The sequence below is a fragment of the Mus pahari genome, chromosome 10 (assembly GCF_900095145.1).
Source record: "Mus pahari chromosome 10, PAHARI_EIJ_v1.1, whole genome shotgun sequence".
NCBI classification, from domain to species: domain Eukaryota; kingdom Metazoa; phylum Chordata; class Mammalia; order Rodentia; family Muridae; genus Mus; species Mus pahari.
In genome coordinates this window covers 23,686,260-23,708,627 of record NC_034599.1, presented here as the reverse complement: position 1 = coordinate 23,708,627, position 22,368 = coordinate 23,686,260, and the positions used below count along the sequence as shown (strand labels likewise).

Genomic DNA, 22,368 nt, shown 5'->3' with positions numbered 1-22,368 from the left:
GGAAGGAAGGAAGGAAGGAAAAGAAAGAAAGAAAGAAAGAAAGAAAGAAAGAAAGAAAGAAAGAAAGAAAGAAAGAAAGAAAGAAAGAAGAAAGAATAAGGTTTTAAACACTGTGGTGTGTGTGCATGTGTGTGTGTGTGTGTGTGTGTGTGTGTATACAGTTGTACTTTAGATGTATGCCATTTAGTTATTGTTGTTTTATATCTTGATACAAGTCAAATTCATCTTAACAGAGGAAACTTAATCAACTGAGAAGGTGTCTCCTTTGGATTGGCATGTATGCAAATCTGTGGAATATTTCATTGATTAAAGGTTGTAATGCCCAGTACCATTTCTGGGCAGGAGGTCCTGGGTTGAATGCCCTGGTGAGAATTCTCGTCCCAAGGTGAGAATTCCCTGGAGAGTCATTAAGTAAGCAGTGTTCCTCCATCATCTCTGCTTCAGTTCCTGCCTTCAAGTTCCTACCTGGAGTTCCTGCACTGGCTTTTCATCACTGTGGATTATAAGGTGGAAGATGAAATAAAAACTGTCCTCCACAACTTGCTTTCGATCATGATGTCTAATTACAGCAATAGAAACCTAAGACATCTGCAAAGGCAATTGAAGGTTATCAGGAGGAGATGGAAGTGGAACTCCAAAAATAAAGAAATAAAATTGGGAAATTGCTATTTAATAAATGCAGACAAGATAGAAGTATTAGGATGTAAGTACTGGATATAATAGTGAAGATTATATATATATATATATATATATATATATATATATATATATATAAACACAATAGAATTATATACTTACAGCTGTACAAAATAATACATTTTGTGTTATGACTATTTCCCTATTATGAAAGCAAATAGAAAGACTAAATATAGGGGTCTGCAACCCTATAGGTGGAACAATAATATGAACTAAGCAGTACCCCCAGAGCTCGTGTCTCTAGCTGCATATGTAGCAGAAGATGGCCTATTCGGCCATCATTGGGAAGAGAGGACCCTTGGTCTTGCAAACTTTATAAGCCCTAGTACAGTGGAATGCCAGGGCTAAGAAGGAGGAGTGGGTGGGTAGGGGAGCAGGGGTGGGGGGAGGGTATAGGGAACTTCTGGGATAGCATTTGAAATGTAAATAAAGAAAATATCTAATAAATAAAAGAATATATATATATATATATATATATATACAGTTAGTCCACTTTAGAGGAGTCCATAAGACTGAAAATGGTCCCCTATATCTGACTACTGGGGAGGGAGGTGTCTTAGTCAGTGTTTCTATTCCTGCACAAACATCATGACCAAGAAGAAAGTTGGGGAGGAAAGGGTTTATTCGGCTTAGATTTTTCACATTGCTGTTAATCACCAAAGGATGTCAGGATTGGAACTCAAGCAGGTCAGGAAGCAGAAGCTGAAGCAGAGGCCATGAAGGGATGTTCTTTACTGGCTTGCTTTCCCTGGCTTGCTCAGCCTGCTCTCTTATAGAACCAAGACTACCAGCCCAGTGGTGGCACCACCCACAAGGGGACCTCCCCCCTTGATCACTAATTGAGAAAATGCCTTGCAGCTAGATCTCCTTGAGGCATTTCCCCAACTGAAGTTCCTTTCTCTGTGATAACTCCAGCTGTGTCAAGTTGACACAAAACTAGCCAGTACAGGAGGTATAATAGAGTCGGCAGAGTTAAGAATGTTTTGAAGAATATTTTTGATGATATGACAGAGACAGGCCAGCTATCTGTCCAAAGCTTCATCCTCCTGTTATAGTCCAGTCTCACAAAACTGGACCATATTTTCTAGCTTGCCATGAATTTACAACCAAAGACTGTGAGTGGCCCATAAACATCCCATTGGTTAGAAGCCTGGCCCATAAAAGATAAGGAAAGAAATAAAAAATAACCCTCAACAAAACAAAGTTTTTATATTCGGTCTTTACCTTACCTTCCAACCTGCTGCTATATATATCTGACCCAGGTGATATGTTTCACCGTGTTTTGAAGAAGGCAGAACCCTTATCAAATTCTATTCCTGAATATCTGCATGGACTCTTACCCTTTGTCTTGCCTCATCTCCGGACAATGAGGATTATGAGCCAGCAACAAAATAATGTATTTTACATAAAATAAGCCACTAAGATTTTGAATTTTAAAAAGATGAACTTTCCTTATTTGATAACTATTATATGCTGGGTTGTATCCCCGTGAAAAAGTCAGAGTTATGAGAAAATACATTCCTGTGGTTAGGACAATGACCTTGTGGTATTGTATTATAGCATTTTTAAATAGCTTAGGATGGACCCATTGGTTTAAGAAGCGGTAGGAAGCACAGGTGGGCAAGACTACAGTTGTAATTTTAGATCAAGACCAAGCAGTGCCAGTCACTAGAAAAGAGAACAGAGAGGTGACCAGGCCTAAGCTGCATCCTACATGTGCCTGAGAACACTCAAGAGAAGACGTCAAATTACCCCAGTAAACAATGGGCAGTTAATAAATACATAGGTAAAAAATAAGTCGAGGTTCGTACAAAACAAAATAGCATGTGTGCATATGTGTATGCATGTACCTATGCATTATATATTCTATATATAATATGTTATATATATATATATATATATAGTTTATGTATGGATTTCATTAGATTGCCTTATACTACATGCTGTTCAACAGTGAGGGTCTTCCATTGGAGAGACTAAGAATCTGTTAGTTGTTTAGTTTAGGAGACTGTCTGTGTCAGAAGTTCCAGTCTGACACTGAGGTCTAGATTCAACGCCCTAGAGGATTTGTAAAGAGCTGTTGGTCTTCAGTCTACGCTGGAATCCTGAAGAAGCAGGGTGGGTGTGCTAGTGAAAGTGAAATCAAGCTGGCCAAGAACAATGTTTCCTTTTTTTATGTCCTTGTATGTGAACTGCTACCACAAATTGTGGTCCACATGTGTGTGTGTGGGGGGGGGGCTTCCTGGTTTAAATAATCTGATGAAGAAAATCCCTCACAGGAGTGTATAGTCACTGACAGTTTACTGGTTTCCAATTCTAGTCAAGATTGGCCTTAGCCATCACGAGATAAAATACAGTGGATTTAATGAGGTCATGCCTGACTAACCCAGAATACCTTAAACTTTCTAGAGTAAAGAGAGGCCAATTCTCTCCTGATGCACCATTTCCAAAAGCAAAGGTGTTCTTTTCTTTTTGAGATTTATTTATTTTTATTTTTTGTGTATTACTATTTTGTTTGCATTTATGTAAGTGTGTTGAAATTATGCCTGGTATTTACAGAACCAGAAGAGGATGTCTGATACCTTGAGACAGGGATATATATGTATATATATATATATATATATATATATATATATATATATACCCACCCATCCTGCTCTGTAGCATCCTTTGCTAATGCTAGAAACAGCTTCTTCAGGATTCCAGTGTAGACTGAAGACAAATAGCTCTTTACAAATCCTCTAGGGCTTTGAATCTAGACCTCAGTGCCAGACTGGAGATATATATATATATATATATATATATATATATATATATATATATGAAAGAAACATAAAAGCTCCAAAATTATGACTATTTTCTCATTGGTTGATGGCCCATCTTTATTAAAAATATAATAAGGGCAAAAATTGGAATTTTGAGGAGTGGTTCATTCAATTCTGTTGAACAAATGTCACTCTGAGCTGTGTCATGAACAAATGTCATCCACTGTGTCTTGCTGGGGTGGACAGAGCCAAGCTATCTGTCCTCCCAGTATGTATCCTACAGTGTTGGAAGGTAATGGGACATTCCTATGAAGGCAGATGGTGGTGCTTTATAGTGACTGATCATCAGCACACAGCACAGGACTGAGCGGGTATGATGAGCAACGGATACCGCTTAGGTTTGCAGATAGTAGCTGTTCGTAAACAGGGAGGTGAATGAAAACATGAAATAATGGGTAGGTGCAAAATGAATCTTTATATTTTACACAAATGCACAATTATACATTGCAATATATACATATCACACACACACCTGTGTGTGTGTGTGTGTGTGTGTCTGTGTGTCTGTGTGTCTGTGTGTACTTGTAAAGTGTAGTATAATTGTTCTTTGTCCAGCAATGAAAGTCTGAACCTCAGAGCATAAATGAATTTCAGGGACAATCTACTTTCACATCTTTATTCATCATGAGAGAGACACTGGAAAGTCAATCACATCTAAGCACAAGTGATGTATATTGGGGTCATCTTCTCGTTTCTTTGACTCACTATATAATATTCTCATAACCAGTAGTTATTGTCTTTGAGAAGTTTAAGAAGACATTTACATTTTATATATATATATATATATATATATATATATATATATATATATATATTAGCAACAAGGAGCCACCTATGGTAACTGCATTGCTAAGGAACAACAACAACAACAGAAAGTCTGGGACCTATGAGGTTTCCAATTGGCAAGTAAAGAGGAGGTAGGCTTGTGGTGTAAAGCTTCGTTTCAGTGAGAGATGTGTGGAATATATTGAGAGAAGCAGAGCTACTAGAGATGGCTCACTCAGGAGAACTCTCCAGCAGCCTGCCAGAGGGCATGAGATCAAAATCAAGAGCATCCCAACTTTTCACCTAACTAAGTGCAAGGTGACATTGAGGGAATCAGCAGCCAGCAAGGCAAGAGCCCAGCTGGATGACTCCTGCTCTTGGAGCCATCCCTCTGACACCTGGGCCCCTTGTTGCTCACTATAAATCACAGCCCTGCATTCATTCTTCTTGGAAAAAGCCATCATTACCTAGCTGTGTTCTGAGAACTTAAACTTGCTCCTGAATCCAAGCAATCTCTCTACTGTGGAGAGCAGAACTGTGTATAATCACTTCACTTGAAAGCCAACTCTATGCAAATATATGCAAATGCCTTGGCAGAGTTGGACTAGCCCTCAGGCCTTCCTTCCAAAGAGGCTTTTCCTGCTTTAGAGCAGAGCACTGCCCATTTAGAGGCAGCAGGATTAAGACACAGGGGTAGAGACCAGAGGGGGTAACTTTGCAATAGTCACAGCAAGGAGAGGTAGGTGCCATCACACCATGACTAAGCAAGTCTGGACTGAGATACAAAACCTGCTGGGGTAACTCACCATCACTTTTCTCCACAGGAGCTATAGTCTAGGGACCATTTGCTCACCACAGACAGAAAATCACTGTGAGTCAATAGCTTTTGAGAAAAACAGGAGCATGTTCCAAATCGTATTACACCCAGAAATTGTTTCCCCTTTCTAACATCACTAGAGTCTATAAAACCAGGCTTTGTACAACCACAGTGGGCACTTTGCAGCTGATGGTTCTTCTGTGCCTTAGAAGACATGGACTCACTGCCAGAGTGGATCTCATATCCCACAGACCTCTAAGGACTATGGAAAGATACAGGACAGTATCCCGGCGATACAGGCGTACTATTACCAGGAAGTCTTTAATCAGAGGAACTGAGTGGTAAGGGTACTCCTTCAAGTCCCAGTGGGGTGTCATGGTCCGGTAGAAGAAAGCACTATAAATCCAGTAATCAACAGAAGCGTGTCTCTACTCCTCCTGAGTCAGGAGCCATGTGTGTGAAACAAGCGAGACAAAGAAAGACAGATAGTGCATCCCCCCATATGTGAAACCGAGAGTTGACCTTATAGGAGTACATAGTAGCACAATGGTTATCAAAACATCTGCAAGTGGAGAGGACTCTGGGGAGAGGCTGGTCGAAGGGCTCAACATCACAATTACATAGGAACAATAAGTTCTAGTATTCTGCAGTGATGCAGCAGCTATAATTAACAATAATGTATTGTATATTTCAAAATCACCAGAAAGGACAGTTTTAAATGTTATCACCAACAGATGGTAACTGCATGAGGTGACAGACATGGGAATTACTTTGATTTGATCATTATACAATATGCACATGTATTAAAATAAGCATTGTACTCCATAAATAAGAACAATCATTATGAATCAATTTAAAAAATCAGCCCCAACAGCCATATACTACATACAGTATCATCTATTCAATGTAAGACTTATAAATTATTTTTGGTTGTTCAAATATGTTTAAGTCAGTTAGTTTCAGTTCACTTCAACCAAATATTTTCATAATTTATCATTAAATACTGAATGAATATGCATAACTCACCAGACATATTTAGTAAGTATTGTTGAACAACTGATCAGTGTTAGTCCTATGTCCTGCATAGAGGCAAACCCTTCTATCCACAGGGAGGTATCAAGTTCTCCATTTTTTATGGTATCTGTAATTTGATAGGGAAACCATACCTGTATAGAGTGACCAGAGCTTGGTGTATGTGGCTATCCCTAGCAGGTTTTGAAGTCAGAAAAGTCCAAAAGCAAGTACCAACTCCACGTCTTGTTGGTGACATGGTAGAGCCCCTCAATGGTTAGGAGAGAATTAGGTACTAGGAAGTTTCCTTCAGGGCAGAGGGAGTTCAGCAACTGGGCTGTCAGGAATGAGCAATGCAGGGCTCCCTGAAGAATGAAGAGATGGTAGTGGACTGCTAGGTAGTTTTCTGCCAGAATATCAAATACCTGAAGTGACCTAGGCATAAGAGAAAACAGTTATTTTGCCTTCTTTTGGGTCCCCCTGTCACTGACCAGGTCACTGTGTTGCTTGTGAGCCCGTGGTGATCCAGCACAGAATGGTAGGAACATATGAGAGAAGAAAATGGCACACCTTTGGCTGGAAGTGAAAGACAAATTGGAAGCAAGAAGGGGAGTGTCACTATTCTTCTGTACTGAATAGGGCCAATGAGCCTCACATTAGGGCCCAGGTTCTAGACTTTATCTGATATTGGGAACACCAAGCTGGGTACTAACCCTGAAGTCTGGATCTCTAGGGGAACACTTAAGATCAAACACTAGCATGTCACCATGGCACCATCACCCTGTGATTCTGGTGAGCAGCTGAGAACTTGTGTCTCTGGCAAAGTCCCAGAGAAGAGCACTGTGTTCCTACTGTGCCCTCCAGCTCTTATGGATCATAGTGAGAAAGCCAGCTGCTCCCTAAGGCATGGGTCCAGCACAATCTGGCCCCTCTCATGGGACAGTTGGCTTGTACACTACACTGGGCTCGTGTCAGCTGGCAGGGCTCAGATGGCATATGGTGGAAAGGCTAAGGTAGGTCATAGTTTCCGAGGCATCTGGTCTACCTTACTCAGAAAGCTGTCTAGAGTAATGCTCAAGTGACTTTGGATTTGACGTATCACTATTATCTGAATATGTATGTTCCTAAGGGGCAAAAGAAGTTCTTAAAAACACTGCAGCTGCAATGAAGACAGAACCAGATTTCTGACCACAGTCAGCAGCTGCTCATGTTCAAATTCTCATTCTCTCCTTAGACTCTCTTTCTGCCCTCAGCAGCCATCTTCATCCCCTCTGAGGGCAAGGAGGCTACAAGCATTCAGTAAAAGTCTGCAAAGTCTGAGGTGCATCTACCTTCTGCTTGGTACTTTTTCAAAGTGAGTTTCCTTTGAAAGCTGTCTGGGTACCTGCTGATTGCCCCCTGGTCTTTCTCGGAGCTATCCTTGGGCATCTTTTTAATGGCCCGACCTTAATTGCATTTTCTTGTGTGTGCTGTGGCAGCCAGCATGTAGTTTAATAAAACATTTTCCAGCTGTTGGGCCCATTATTCCCTCCCCCTACATCTTATGCACTGGAAGGTTTTAAGCCTTATTTTTAAGGTGATTGATTTGGTATGTTTTCCACTTTCTTTCCTGCTGTGGGGACATTTTACCTCGATGTGTGATAATTTTTTTTTTAAAGAAAGAACTTTGATTTTCCTGTCCCCTTACTTTCCACCCTGCCGTTGCTGAGCTAAGGACCAGGGAGCGTGAGTCCTTGAGTAGCTATTTTGCCTTCTCTGATTCTGTAACAGCTGTTGGTACTTTATATTTGCGTGGCTAGGGCTCAGGGCTTGTCAGTTAATACTTGTACCCATGGGGTGTTGAAAGTGGGCACTCAGAGATGTTATATGTAGTAGCCAGAGTTTTACTGCTACTTTTTTTTTTCTTTTAAAAACTCTAGTGAAGTTTTCTTTTCTTTTTGTACTCATTTTTATTTTGAGTGTGATAACAATGATAAAAGTTCATACAAAACAAAGCGATGCATTTTAGAATATAAGAGTGAACCCATCAAGAATGCTTGTGGCTCACGCTTTTAAACCCAGCACTTCAGGTGGCAGAGGCAGGTGGATTTCTGAGATCGAGGCCAGCCTGGTCTACAGAGTGAGTTCCAGAACAGCCAGGGCTACACAGAGAAACCCTGTCTCGAGGAAAAAAAATGCTTGAAGTCTCTTCTTTCTTCCTGTACCCCAGTGATGCCATCACATGACAAAGTTTCCTCAGGAAAGCAATGCCTTTGATGGGGACTCAGTAATTATTTCTCATTTGGTACTAAGTAGCCAGCTTCATCTCTGGATGAGTGGAAAGCATTCATGCCCCTATCCAGTGGTTAACTCAGAATAGCCTGCCATTGGTTGAAACTCCATCTCTTGCTTTCTCTCGGGCATTTTTCCCATCTCCTGGCTTCCTTTGCCTTCAGCTGTGCCCTCTATCCCAAACTGTCTTCTAAGACATCTTCAAGTCTTAGAAGCTCAGTGAACTTGCAGTGGCTGGGTGAACTTGATAGTTACCGTTCCATTGTTTGCCTTTAGTGTCTTCTTTTTTATGCCTCCCCAGAAAATTTCTATCCCCTCTTTTTCCTAGGCTCTTTAGAGTCTTCTCAGAACATACACCTTGCATTGCTTTTTACTTTCCATGTTGCTGTGATGGAGTACCCCAACAAAAGCAATGCAAGAGAGAAAGGGCTTGTTTTAGCTCTAGTTTTGAGGTTATAAGTTATCATGATGAGGGAATCATAGCAGTAAGAGCTTGAAGCACACCATCAGGTGGTATCTACAGTTAAGCGAGAGAATTGAACACCAGTACACAGTGAGTTTCCTTCTTTATACAGTCTAGAACCCATGCCCAGGAAATGTTGGGACCTGCTTTGAGTTTGGATCTTCCTGTATCAATTAACCCAAACTAAATACTCCATCACAAGGTTAGAGTCTAATCTAATCTAGGTAATTACTCACTGGTAATTATCACAGAGGTTTACCTCCTCTGTGAGTCTACATCTTCTCAACTTGGTAACCAATAGTGACTCTCATAGACATCAAGTTCACCCAGCCACTGCTAGTTCATGGAGCTAGGTTTGACTTGTGTTGGAGAGCTATGTGCCAGGAAACATGTTCATGTTGCAAACAATAGTTCAAGTCAGTTACCTACATCTTAGATTATTAGATTGTTAACATTCTGTCCTCTGGGGTATGTGTTTTGAAGAAGACGTAAGTTTACATCTGTGATCAGGTCTCAGTTCACAGAGCTTTGGACAAAATGGTTAGTTTATTTGGATTTATCCTTTGACATTCTGGGGACAAGGCATACCTCTTATACTAAATTATAAATTCACTTAGCATTTGTGCATTGTCATTAAAAACTCTAATATTTAAAAGATCCAATAATAAGTCTAAAATTAACGAGTAACTCTTCTATTGTAATCTTAAATAGATATTATTCTTTTCTCTTATTGACCTCAATTTAGGTGGCATTCTGAGTGCAGTATTTCTGTAGTTTTGTCAACAGCCATGCATACACCACACCCAATGAGCTCTCTTCTGCCTTCAAGTAGCAAATATCCCATAGTGAAACCTCAACACCCAGAGGATGTATGGTTCACTTACTCTGGGATGGTCCATTGGCCAAGGGGCTGTCCTAGTATTTTTGACAGCATGAGTTCTATGTAAACAGAAATTAAGGATAAATTAACAGGATAAAAAGAAAGAAAGAATTGAAAAGAGAAAAGAAGAATTGAGTGAGACAGCAAGTAAATCTCTATTTCAACAATGTCTTCTAAAGCTGTTTATGATAAAAAGAGGATTAGGGAACTCAAATTCCAGCTATATTAAATTAAATCCCAAACCCCTGTACACAGACACATGCAGGCCTGAGAGCATCAATCCCAACATGACAAAATAGCCCCTGGGAGAAGGACTCTTCCTGGCAGTGAGCCACTTGCTCTTATAAACTGTTAACCGTGGTAATGAACCAATCCAAGAGACATATTAATAATGACATGAAGAGACACGTTTATTGTTGATTGTTGAGATGGTGGCAGATTTATTGCTAGCTTGCCAGGAGGGAGGGTTTGGCCCAGCAATGGTGCAATTAAAAACAAATTGAACAAGGGGACAAAGAATCAATAATCTAACAGGGCAACTTTTAGTTTGCAAAATACAAATATAAATTAATTGACCTGAACACAGTTGCTAACTGGCCATTAATGTCTGCTAGCTGGCCAATCAGAGCGCATAATCTACCCATTAAATTCATTGCAGCAGGCTGGGTTTTTAGATTTCTAGGTCTGCCTGCCAGGGTAGCCACTGGGGGGCAGCTTGTTTGAGGGTGATTTCCAATGCCACTAAAGGAAAATCACTGAGTGACAAAGTTGACCCAGAAGCTCTAAATTATGGGCTATTTCCAGAGGTTTTACTAAGAATTCATTTATCCAGCAGATACATTGTTGATGCCTTTAATGTGGTACATACAGTCTATCCTAAGCACAAGGAAGCGAATGGAATAAATCCAGGCATACTGCTGTTCCCAATGTTCACTTATTTCCTGTGTGTTTTCCAGCAAAGTTATCCTTTGACACACTTGTTCTCTCTCAAGAACAACTGATATTTTTTTTCCTCACTCTTGCATAAACTGATAATTAGTACATAGTTTGGACATTTTGGTATTATTCTTATAGATAGTTAAAAATCAAATGTAAATGTAAAAAAGAATGAGAGGGAGATGCTTATGTGGTTATGTTAATTTAGACTCAAATACCTAGGCAGTGCTTGTAATGAAAATCAAGAAGTTACGTCTTGCTCTTGCTTTGAAAAAAATTATAAGAAAGGGAGGAAAGAGTTTTAGATCAATCAATAACTGAAACTATCGAAAAGGCACAGGTATCATAAGGCATTGCAGGCAATTTTTTAGCAACTGGAGTTTCAAAGGCAGCCTATGGCTTTAGGACTTAGGAGCTCTATAATAGTGCTGCGTAGTATGAAAGGCACTAGTCCTACTTGGTTATCTCAAATCAATTCAATTAAAACAAGTATGTCTTAAAAGTGAGAGCCTCAGTTTACTAGCTGTATTTGGGCTTCTTAATGGCCATGTGTGGCTGTCATTTCTTGTGATAAAGAACACAAATGCAGGCATTTTCTTCAAAAGAGGGGTCTAGTAAGAAGTGTAGCTTTCTTTAGAATTTGAATTTCCACAAAAAAACAGAACAAGGCTTGTTAGAAGAATGGAAGGATTGTTGTTTGCTAGAGATGATGGGCTGTAAGAACAAATATGAATACAGTGGTATGTAGGATGCCAAAGTGGAGAAAGAGAAATTCACATGGAAACCATAGTGGCTCCTGGATCCTCAGCAAGCACAATGGTGGCCTAAAAGGTCTTGATAATGTCATCATTAAAAGAAACTCATTATCAATTCATATGTTTCAAGGTAACTAGCTGAAAGAACTCTGATTCTTTCCAGGACAAAGAAATGATAAATGTCTAAGGAGATGGATCGTCCAATTACCCTGTGCTAATCACCACACACTGTTTACCTCACACTGAAATGTCACAGTATGCACCATAAAATGCCTAGTTACTGTATGTCAATTAAAAACAACAAAATATATTTTAAAAATCTGAGCACGTGCATCATGGTCAAATAACATAAAATGAGAAAGACAGCAGACATCGGGTGTCATGATGGGACAAGACAGTAGAGAATGAGAATGAAATTCTCCATTAAAGTCATTCTTGGGGGAACAGAGAAGAAGAGAAAGAAGAGACAGGAGAGGGAAGGATTAAAACTTAAGCCAAACGTTTGCATGAACATGTCACGTCTTCAAACAGGGTTGTGAATCTAGAGGAAAGAAGAGGTTTTGGAGTGAGGAGTCAAGTTCAGGGTGGAACATGTGGAGATGCTCTGGCTGAAGGAACAAGAAAGTGGAGTTACAGAAGACACTATGAACAGGAAATGGAGATATGGAGCCAGTATGATCCTTTCAGAAGGAAGTTATAATTACAGAGATGGGAAAAATGAAAGGGGCAAGGAAGTCTTAAGAAAGACAGATCTTGTCTGTAGGAAGCTTGGCTAAAGAGTCCCAAAGATGGGGAAATTTCAAGGAGAGTACATACTGTGGCCACAATAAGGCAGGACAGACACATGCGGTGAGGAGACCTGAAAGCAGAGGACTATCTTTCAAATGGGTGGGGGAATGAACTATCACTAGAGCATGGACTGAACTAAAATCCCAGTCTTGGACTTAGGAGACAGTGGCCTAAGACAACTCCATGGCCTTTCTAATCCTCTTGCCATTCAAAACTTAGAGAAAGTATTATGATTTTTTGAGGTTAACTGGAAAATAGAACTGGATTAAAGGAGTGTCATACCACTCATTGAACATCAGTCAAGGTTAGTATTATTAAGAAAGGCTCTTGTAATAGTTGCCTTATAATAATCTTTCTTTACCTTTGTTTCTCTTCAATTTCTCCACCAATAGTAGAGAACTTCTAGAGAAGTAGTAGCCAATGGTTTTAGGTAATTTTTTTTTTTTGAAAAGCCAAAATAGGATCAAGCACAAGGGGTAGTTACTATTGTTATTGCTCTTGAACTTGACATGTGTTAACTAGATGCACAAAGCCATGTTAAGGTATTCAAGCATGGAACTCCAAGTATGGAGCCACTTGCTCTCTTGTAGAGTATGTTAATACTCTGCATTAAATTTCTTCTGGCCCCAAACTATGAGTAATACTCATGGAGGGCAAGATTTGAATGTTGCTATGTTAGGGTAATGGGATATGATAAACTGAAAGAGATTGAAAGACTTGATAGCATCACTAATTCACCGTTCAAGTAAAGTACAGTTGCGCTTCTGCTCACTGTACCAGGATGTATGAGAAGAGACCTTTGTGTTTATCGGAGCTGTTGGCTCACTGACTTCTGAGGACATAAGCTGAGACCGCTGTGCAAATTGAGGAGAAAAAAAACAGACATTTCATTTTCCACCTCCACACCAGCAAAGATGTTACAAGCGGGCTTTATATTAGCCTCAGTTTATTTAATTCTACTGCAAACAAGGCAGATGACAGACCCAGGCCCTGCCGCTTCTTTTCCTGGCTTCTGCTTCTGTACATATCTCCAGAGCAGATGCCAAGACTGGCAGCACCTTGCTGGATTGTGTCAGAACTGTGCTTCAATCCAAAACAAGCCAACATGTTTCCCAAGCCTGGACTGCAATGGAAGACAGGGGGATGTCCTTTTGGCAGACACATCAACCACCTTTGGCGCTGGCAAGGAATTCATCGCGTGTCAAATTCGGTTTGAGTCTCATTTACCTTGGAATATATCAACTCTTTATAATCCCACCTTGAACCAAGGACAACTGCTGCAAAAGAATCAAGAGGTTACCACTTCACCTCTACATGGAAGCTGACCTCCATGTGCACTTGAGGGGGGCTCAGAGTTTCAGAGACCACTGGGGAAATAGACACAAACCTTGTCAACACTGTGTGAGAGGGAGAGTTTTGAATGTGAATGTGTGTACATGCAAGGATGTTAAGGTCTTAGTTCTATAGCAGTGGAACAAAGATTCATGTTTCTCCTCACAAGAACGTGAGAAACGTCCTGGTTAAGAAAGAAACCATCTTTGCTATGCATGTGTTTTTGGACTGTGTCATTACAGAATACATCATATTATGAAAGGCATCTGAACTTGGGAGATTAGGAACAAGGTGAATGTCCATTCAATTCTGGCTCTAGAGGTATCATGTTCAGATAGCAGCTAACTAGCACCATCTGACATCAGAGAAAGAAGGCTACCCAGAGTATAAATGTGAACTTCATTCTGAAAGTTCAGGTCAGCAGAGACTGCTGAGGTCAGACATGGAAGAAGCGTATGTACTTAGGGCAAGCATCTGTTTGTCTCTCCTTTTTTTAACATTAATTTATTTACTTTATAGGTGAGCTTAATTCTCACTGTTGACTTGACTGGATTGTAGAACCATCTAAGGCACTTTCCTTAGGTGTGTTTGTGAGTATGTTTAAGATATATTTAACTGAAGAGGAAAGACTAGGCCTCAATGTGGGCTGTGTGCCAAGAACTGAATAAAAGTGGGAAGGGGCAGGGAAGCCTGGTGAGCTCGGCATTCCTCTCTTTCTTTCCTTGACTGCAGAGGCAATGTGACTAGTCAACACCTCACTGTGTCCACATGCCTTCTCTGCCATGATGAACTGAACTTCAATGAGCCATAAACCAAAAGAATCCCCTCTTAACTTGATTCTGTTGAATATTTTGCCATAGCCAAGAAAAATAAAATTACTATTCCTGTGAAGGAAGGTTCCCAAGATACCTCCCTTTTTCATATGCAGACAGTCTCCTGACAACAAATGACACCATCACTGATCCCTTCTGTGGCTTTCAGTTGTCATTGAAGTCACTCCAATCCTTTAATAAAGAATATACAGGGCCGGTAAGATGTCTTAGGGGTTTAATGCAAGGAAGACTGATGACTGAGTTTCATCCACAGGAACCACATTGTAGAAGCAGAAGATTGAATCCTGCAGGTAGTCCTCTGATACCACATGTATATCATGGCACATGTATGCCTACACACACACACATACACACACACACACACACACACACACACACACACATGGTAGATGTAAGAAAAGATAATATAAAAGTATATAGATAATAATAGATGATTGATATGATGATAGATGATAGATGGATAAATAAATAATAGATGATAGATAGATTGATTGATAGATTATACAAAAACATACATAAATATATACCTACACACACACACATACACACACACACATATATATATGCACAAATATATATATATATGCACAAATATATATATATATATATATATATATATATATATACATACATATGCACAAATAAAACAATTTTATGTGATTTTTTTTTCAGAGAGGAACCAGGAAAGAGAGATTTTTTTTAAAAAAAATTTTCAATGAAAATGATGGACAATACTCAGCGTCCCCACTAATGATGCTATCAAGGGATCCCTAAATTCTGAGTCCAAATAAACTATAAACCTTTATTATGTGAGCAAACTTTGTGATTGCCCCATCAGTAGGTAAAATTAGAAGAGTCAGACAATTCCAGAAAAAAAAGATAACCCTCCTTTGAGAAATTTTACTAAAGAACCATAAGATAGAATTATCAGAGAGGAGCATTTGAGCCCACCCGACCCTCACCCCATGTCAAAACCAGGGAAATGAAGCCCAGAGAAGGTCTTACATCATTTTGTGGTAGGGATCCATTATCTTATGTGATTCATGGACACAGATGCTTAGATGCTGCTTATAGTTCCTGGCTCAGAACCTTGTGTCAAAATGGGATATAAGAGCACATGGAGAGAGGAAGGGGGAGGGGAAGGGGGAAGCGTGAAAGTAAGGAAGAGAGAGATGCCTGGACAAGTGTGCACAGAGGATTTTATTAACTACTTTTCATGTTTGTGTGTCGGTGTCTACTTGTGTATGGAGTAGGCCATGGCGCATTAGTGTGGACAACAAATGACAATTTGTGAGAAATCAGTTCTCTCCCTGCAACATGTAGGGTCATCACGCCTGGCAGCAGGCGCTTTTACTCACTGAGCCATCTCACCAGCCCCTACAGAGAGGATTAAAGTGCGGGTGCTGCACAGAGAAAATCAGTTTTACTGCATGCTGTTCATCCCGGGATAAGAAACCTGAAAGGCAATGTCCTAAAGACTCAGGAGCCAAGCTTCGACTGGGGAGTGCATTTTCTCATGCCCAGGCTTGTTCTTTTCCACTTTTCCACCTTGCTTCTGTGAAGAACAAGTGTGATTATAATTTAAAATAGAGGCTGAATAAATTAAATGTATTTCAGGTTGACTGCTTGCTTTTCTTTAAGCTCATAATTATACACGTTAATTCAAACGACTTTGTAATATTTGGAAGGGGAGGGGGAAAAAATCACAGGGAACAAGAAGAGTTGGAAGTGGTTTAGTCTCTGAAAAACCTTGTGCACCATGTGGCTCTGTCTGCAGCACCCTGCTGGAAACCCTCCTCCCAAGTGCCTGTAGCTCCCAACCCAGAAATTTCTCATCAGCATCTGCCTTTCTTCTTAGCATCTTTAGAACTTGTTTTCCTCTTAAAGGGCAGCATTTTCCTGCCCATTCACTTAACTCCCACGTTAGCAGTGTGGCAGAGGGACACAATTCTGGGGGTTCCATAGCAAAAGATACCTTCATTAAGAGGTTCGTGGCCACTTCCCTGCCAGCCTGATTCATTCAAAGCACTCCTGACTCCCTGGGTCTCCATTTCTTGCTTTATAGAGTGGTGACTTTCTGCTCTGTCTTCCAGGGATTTTGTAAAGAATAATCAAAAGAGATAATGCATGCAAAGTGCCTTGTTGACTATTTGTATTTTGATAGCTTTCTCTCCAGTGCCAAAAGCTTAACCCAAATGAATAAATGCAGTGAAGGGAATTTAAAACACTTACTAGCTCTATCGTCTAGCGCAGTTTCAATCTGAGCCTTGGTTTCTTTATTCGTAAGATCCGAAGATGATGCATAGTTTGTCAAGTAGATGCAAAGATCAATTGAGACACAGTTAGTGCCTAATGTGGCCAATGCCAGAGCTAACAGGGGCCGAATGAGAATGGAGTGGGCAGAAAACTAGATTTCCTTTCAGATAACAGCTGGTCTCCCCAGAACAGGATCTATGTTAAAACACCCAAAGCCATTTGTATATATAAAAATTACAGAAGCCTTTTGTGAAGTCCTCTATGTATGAATTTAATATTTAATATTTCATATTCCTCTCTATCTCTGCTTTATGTAGGTGTATCTATGTGTAGGGGGTTTGGGGATTTGGTGCATGTACATGCACATATATTTATATATACATGTGAATGGAGGCCTCAATATCTTCCTCAATTTTCTCTACTTTATCTTTTGAGACAGAAAATCTCACTGAATCTGGAGTGTGCTGACTCAGCAAGGACAGGCCATTAAGCCCCAAGGATTCCCCCTTCTCCTCTCCAGTGCAAGGATTACATGCATGCATTTTTATGTCACTACTGGGATCCGAACTCATATTCTCATGCTTGCCTAACATGTTGCCTAGCATGTTGTGCCTATTTCATCTTCAGACTAATCATTTCTAAGCCTCTGAATAAATCTAGGCTTTGTAAAAACAAAAACAAAAACAACAACAACAATGAACATTCAGTCCATGAGAGAAATACCTTACAGGCCACAGGTTTCTAAGCCAGCCCAGAGAAAGGCTGAGAATATCAACACTTCTCAAGCAAAGATAGACACAATTTCCCTTCTGCATCCATTTCTAACACATAGCAACATCCCAGACCACTAGTACTCATAGATCTGGTGAGGTTGCAGAACATGGAGAGTTAATGACGATTAGGGTGGCAATTAGATCTCGGGTTCCCAAAGGAGAAGGGGTTTTCAGTACTTACATAGGATAAAATGGTAACATTTAAAATGTGTACCCCTGGAGGGATGAGCTACTAGAAAATTAATTATCTTCTCTCTGCCTCTCTCCCGGCATCTTTGTAGCATTTATGGCAGCTTTGGGGTCCCTCCCTCACAGCTCATTTTCTTTTTGGGGCTTTGTCCTTAATTCCTGATGGTACCATTCAATGTTGGCATTCAGAGGGAAAAAAAACAAAATAATACACAAGAAAAAAAAAATCAGAGACATCCTTTATGACCCTAGAGCAGAGAAGTAAGCAAGCATGATTGGCAGGAGAGAGGTATTGGAATAAGCTGAGATGATGATCTTGTAGTCATACTATTACCATAACAGCAAAGGTCCATGGAGGGAAAACCTCAGAACCATTGAAAAGAACCTCTGGGTAGACTCCCAGAATTCTAGTTGGGCTGTGTCAATCACTTGCCCAAGGGCCAATCCCAAGGGCAGGCTCACCTGTCAGCCTTACTAAAAAGGATAAGAAGAATAATTAGACCTTTAATAAGTTACTATATTTTTCTTCCTAGAATCCTACTTCTAGTATAGTCACAGCCATGTGACTTCCTAAGTAGACCCACTTTTCCCTTTTTTTTTTTTTTTTTCTATCTCTTTTCTAGACACGTTTTCTTTAACAATGTGAGCCAACATTTTAGACCCCTTTGTTCTTTCCCTAAAGCCTTGAAACCCTCCATTTAGTTGCTGGTCCACTGAGTATCTGACCTGCACATCAGTTTCAATGACATGGCTTTTCCATTCTCACCTCAGGATAGTTGCTGAGGTACGAAGCCCTCCTACTCTGGGCATTTATCTCCTTTAAATTTTAATAGTAATTGTCACTAGCTTTCATTTGAGTCCATGCCTGATTTCTTTTTAAATGAGACTTATAACCCTAAGAGATGACGCAAAATTTCCCTGTATCAATGTGGTTGTGGTTCAAGACCAGTCTCTACTGCTTGTCTCTTGTGGACCATGGCGGGCTCCCACCTTCCTGAGCTGCATACAGTCAGTTAATTTGCAAATTGATATAACAGTCAATGTTCTGCAGCTTCCCAGAGTTTGTCGCAAGGGTCAAATGCAATCGAGATTGTGAGCATCTTTGAATAAATGTGTGGGATCAGAATCACCCCTGGCATGGTAGATCTCTTAGCATGGCATATTCTAGACTTCTGCCCTACTGAGAACTTTCTCTATGACTATCCACTCAATCTCATCAAACAATGGTTGGCTCACCTCTGCACCTCTGTCCACTTGGAGAGGTTTCAGGATGTCTCCTTGCTGAATTACCTTAGAGATAATCATCCCTGAATATTTACAATGCCTCGGCAGGCTAATGGCTGGGACCCCAGCTAAATAAATCATGATTCTTATTCTCTAGGAATAGTTACCCTAAGCAGCTCAGCCTCTATCAAGCTAGTAAACCTTGATACGACAGACTCTCAAAAACACTGGTATTAAGCTACAGCACCTTCATGTTGTCACATCTATATGACGCTATTGTTTCAGATGGTCATACAATTTTATCTTGGCACTTATTATCAAGACCACGATCACTTCGCCAAATTCATAAAGATATGTACTCTCGTTTATCTCTTTCTTATTCAAAGCATTAATGATCAGTTCTCTCCATTGCCCTTAGACAATATCTCTTAGGTACCACTCCATCTCTCAAGGAAAATACACAGTCCATGCTCGTGACACTGATTTGGATGCTGGAAGCAACTTGGAGCTTCTCCTTGTCTCTCTGTGTTCTGTGTCCCACCCCCATGCCTAAATCCCCAACCCTTTCCCCACTGCAGTTCATCCCTGATAGGGTTGTCAAGTGAATTTTCCTCTTGTGACTATCCTGACCCACATCCACAATTTGACAGAGCTCTAGGTTTCTTTCCCATTTACATATATGGTATAGATGACATTATTACACAGGCTTAACTCCTCAGTGGCCAAGAGGTACCTGGGGAACAATAGTGAATTTTAATGAAGGTGGCTGATAAACAGGTAGACTAAGGAAACAGTGCCATCAGACACGTGGTGTCTATAAGGCATTATGAACCATGGCAGAGCAGCCCCAGTGCCTGGACACAGCAGAAGAACAAAACAAAGCTAGAAGTTGCATGGGAGGGTCTCCCTTCTGCTCATGGCACCCAATTTGTAACAGTAATGAGATATTAATATTGTCAAATAGGAGATAAATCCCTTTTTTTTTTTTTCAAAAAAAAAAAAAAAACAGACAAGTTGCAGCTCGGAAATTTTTCAGTTTTTCTTATTGCAAAATCAATACCCATCAGCAGTTTGAAATTAAGGGCAAGATTAGGCCTCAGTTTTATACATGCCTTATTGTATTCCAAAAGCTTTCTACTCAGTCAGATAAATCTTCTTTAAGAGGATTAGGAAACTTTCATTATCTTTATCTAACCTGAACTAACACCAAGTCTGAAAAATTAATCTATAGACTGGACAAAAGCCGATAGCTGCTGGGAAGACAGCAGACCTTGGCTTCTTTCTCACTGAGTTGGAAGAGCAAGAGGGTGGCTGCATCTGCCCCCTGAGGATTCTGCAATGCTCACCAGGACCAGGAGGGACGCCCTTGCCAAGCTTGTGCTCCTGGCCTCTTGATTAATGAAAAGTCCCATGCGTGGAAGGTTCTGGTAGCAGAACACCCTTCTTCCCCCAGCCACCTACTGGCTTGCCTTTGTATTCCGAAAGCTCCTAGGAGGCCAGACCTACAGAAGGCTGGACCTTGGCTGTGAAGAAAGGGGGGACAGGAGAAGCTACTGCCCATGTGCCCCAACTCTCAGAGTCTCCCTGAGTGATCAATACACCCCAGGTGACACTCTTAAGTTTCTGCACTACATAACAGGAACTACCCAATGTACACTGAAGAGACATCATCCTGAATCTACTCCCTATGAGCCCTGTATAACCTGTCCCAGCTCTCACAAGCTTACATGTTTGTCTCTCTCTGTTCAGGCCAACAGTTTGGTTCTGTTTGAGTCAGTCTGTTACTGTATAGCACCTAACTTTTTTTTTTTTCCACTTAAGTACCACATATCATCTGGACATGAAGACAAGCATGCTTTGAAGACCATGGAGGTGCCACCTTCAAGGCCAAGGACCATATAGTTCTTGTAGAGAATCAAGCCCAAGTAGCAAACAGATGTTAGGACATTTCAACCCATCTTTGATCACTAATTTCACCCAGTTCCTCCATTGTCCTTTAAGAAGGGATGTAGTTGTGCCTTTAGTCCCAGACAGTAAGCAATCTTGAGTCTCCAAGCAGTGATCCTGACACAATCCCTGACTCTCTGGCTGGAATACTTATGTTTACAACAGCAATATCTGTTGATGCCCATTCCATGACAGGCATCTTTGAATCTCTAAAATCATGTGGGATAGAGATAAGAACCAATAGATTGGATAGAAGCCAGACTTTCGTTCTGTGTCTCTCAGAATAGCTCTTGAGGACAACATATCTCTGACCCAACATATCCATTGAAATTTGTGTCCACAGACATGTAGACCGAGCTGGTAATGGCTGTGTTGTCCAAAGGAAAGAGTGGGCATATGAAACAGAAGCTATTGAATCTGAAGAGATGCTAACTTCCATCTACTGTGGTCTATGACACGAACTGAAATAAGCTATGAGTTACATTTTATTTTTCAAAAATTATGTACAGTGTATACATTTCACAATTTAAATGCATAAAAATATGTTGAGTTTATGGAAGATAGAATCAGATAAACTGACACTGATAATGACTAAATCATACACAGAGCCCCCATCTGAGAGCCAGGTAGCTGTCTCTCAGACATAAGCTGAATACTCTGAGAGAAGTCAGCCTAAGCTTCCCATATGTTGCAGAAAGGATGCATCATTAGGCAAAGGAATCCTGCTTGAATGTTGACTCTTACCATAGTAGCATAATGCTTTAAGCAGTGGTGGTGATTGGGATAGTTTAAAATAAGTTGATTTTCATTGCTTGCCTCGCGTTAACATGGTCTTCAGAAAACAGCTCTGCAGACCTTTTTCACTCATCATATTGTGTCTGGCATTGGGCTAAACTGAGTCAGATTTTTATAAGAATAGAGACAATGATGCTGAAGTACTCCTTCTGCTCCTTTTAACCATATGAATTTATTTCTGACGTGGAGATATAATTCTGATAAGCCCTCTCTTGGCTCAACTCTGAGACTGGTGCAGAAAGGATGTGTCATTAGGCAAGTAAAGGAAGTATAAAGAGCAGAAATGGCAGAGATACCTAGCTGGCTAGAACTCAGTGTCATTTCTGGAACATACATAACCAGTTTCACATTAATATTAGCCTGTTGTTTTTTGTTTTTTTAATGAAACAAGCCTTAGAGAAATAAAGGCCCCTGTGATTAATACTGCATTTATCTATGTTTGGATCTTCCACCAGCTTCAAATGCTAAGTTTCTTAAGAAAGTTCAGCCATTTTTGTTTGTTTGTTTGTTTGTTTTTTGCGAGACAGGGTTTCTCTGTGTAGCCCTGGCTGACTAGAAACTCACTCTGTAGACCAGGCTGGCTTCGAACTCAGAAATTCGCCTGCCTCTGCCTCCCAAGTGCTGGGATTAAAGGCGTGCACCACCATGCCCGGCACCAAACTCAGACACTATTGCATATGCCAGAAAGATCTTGCTGAAAGCATAGAACACAGAGCCCCCAATGGAGGAGCTAAAGAAAATACCCAAGGAACTGAAGGGGTCTGCATCCCTATAGGTGGAACAACAATATGAACTAATCAGTACCCCCAGA

The 22,368-nt window shown here is 40.5% G+C and overlaps 1 protein-coding gene across 3 annotated transcripts in view; it reads right to left on the bottom strand.

Moving 5' to 3' along the window:
- Opcml (opioid binding protein/cell adhesion molecule like) overlaps nt 1–22,368 on the bottom strand; it is a 1,129,626-nt gene that overhangs the window by 223,209 nt on the left and 884,049 nt on the right. The window lies entirely within an intron of this gene.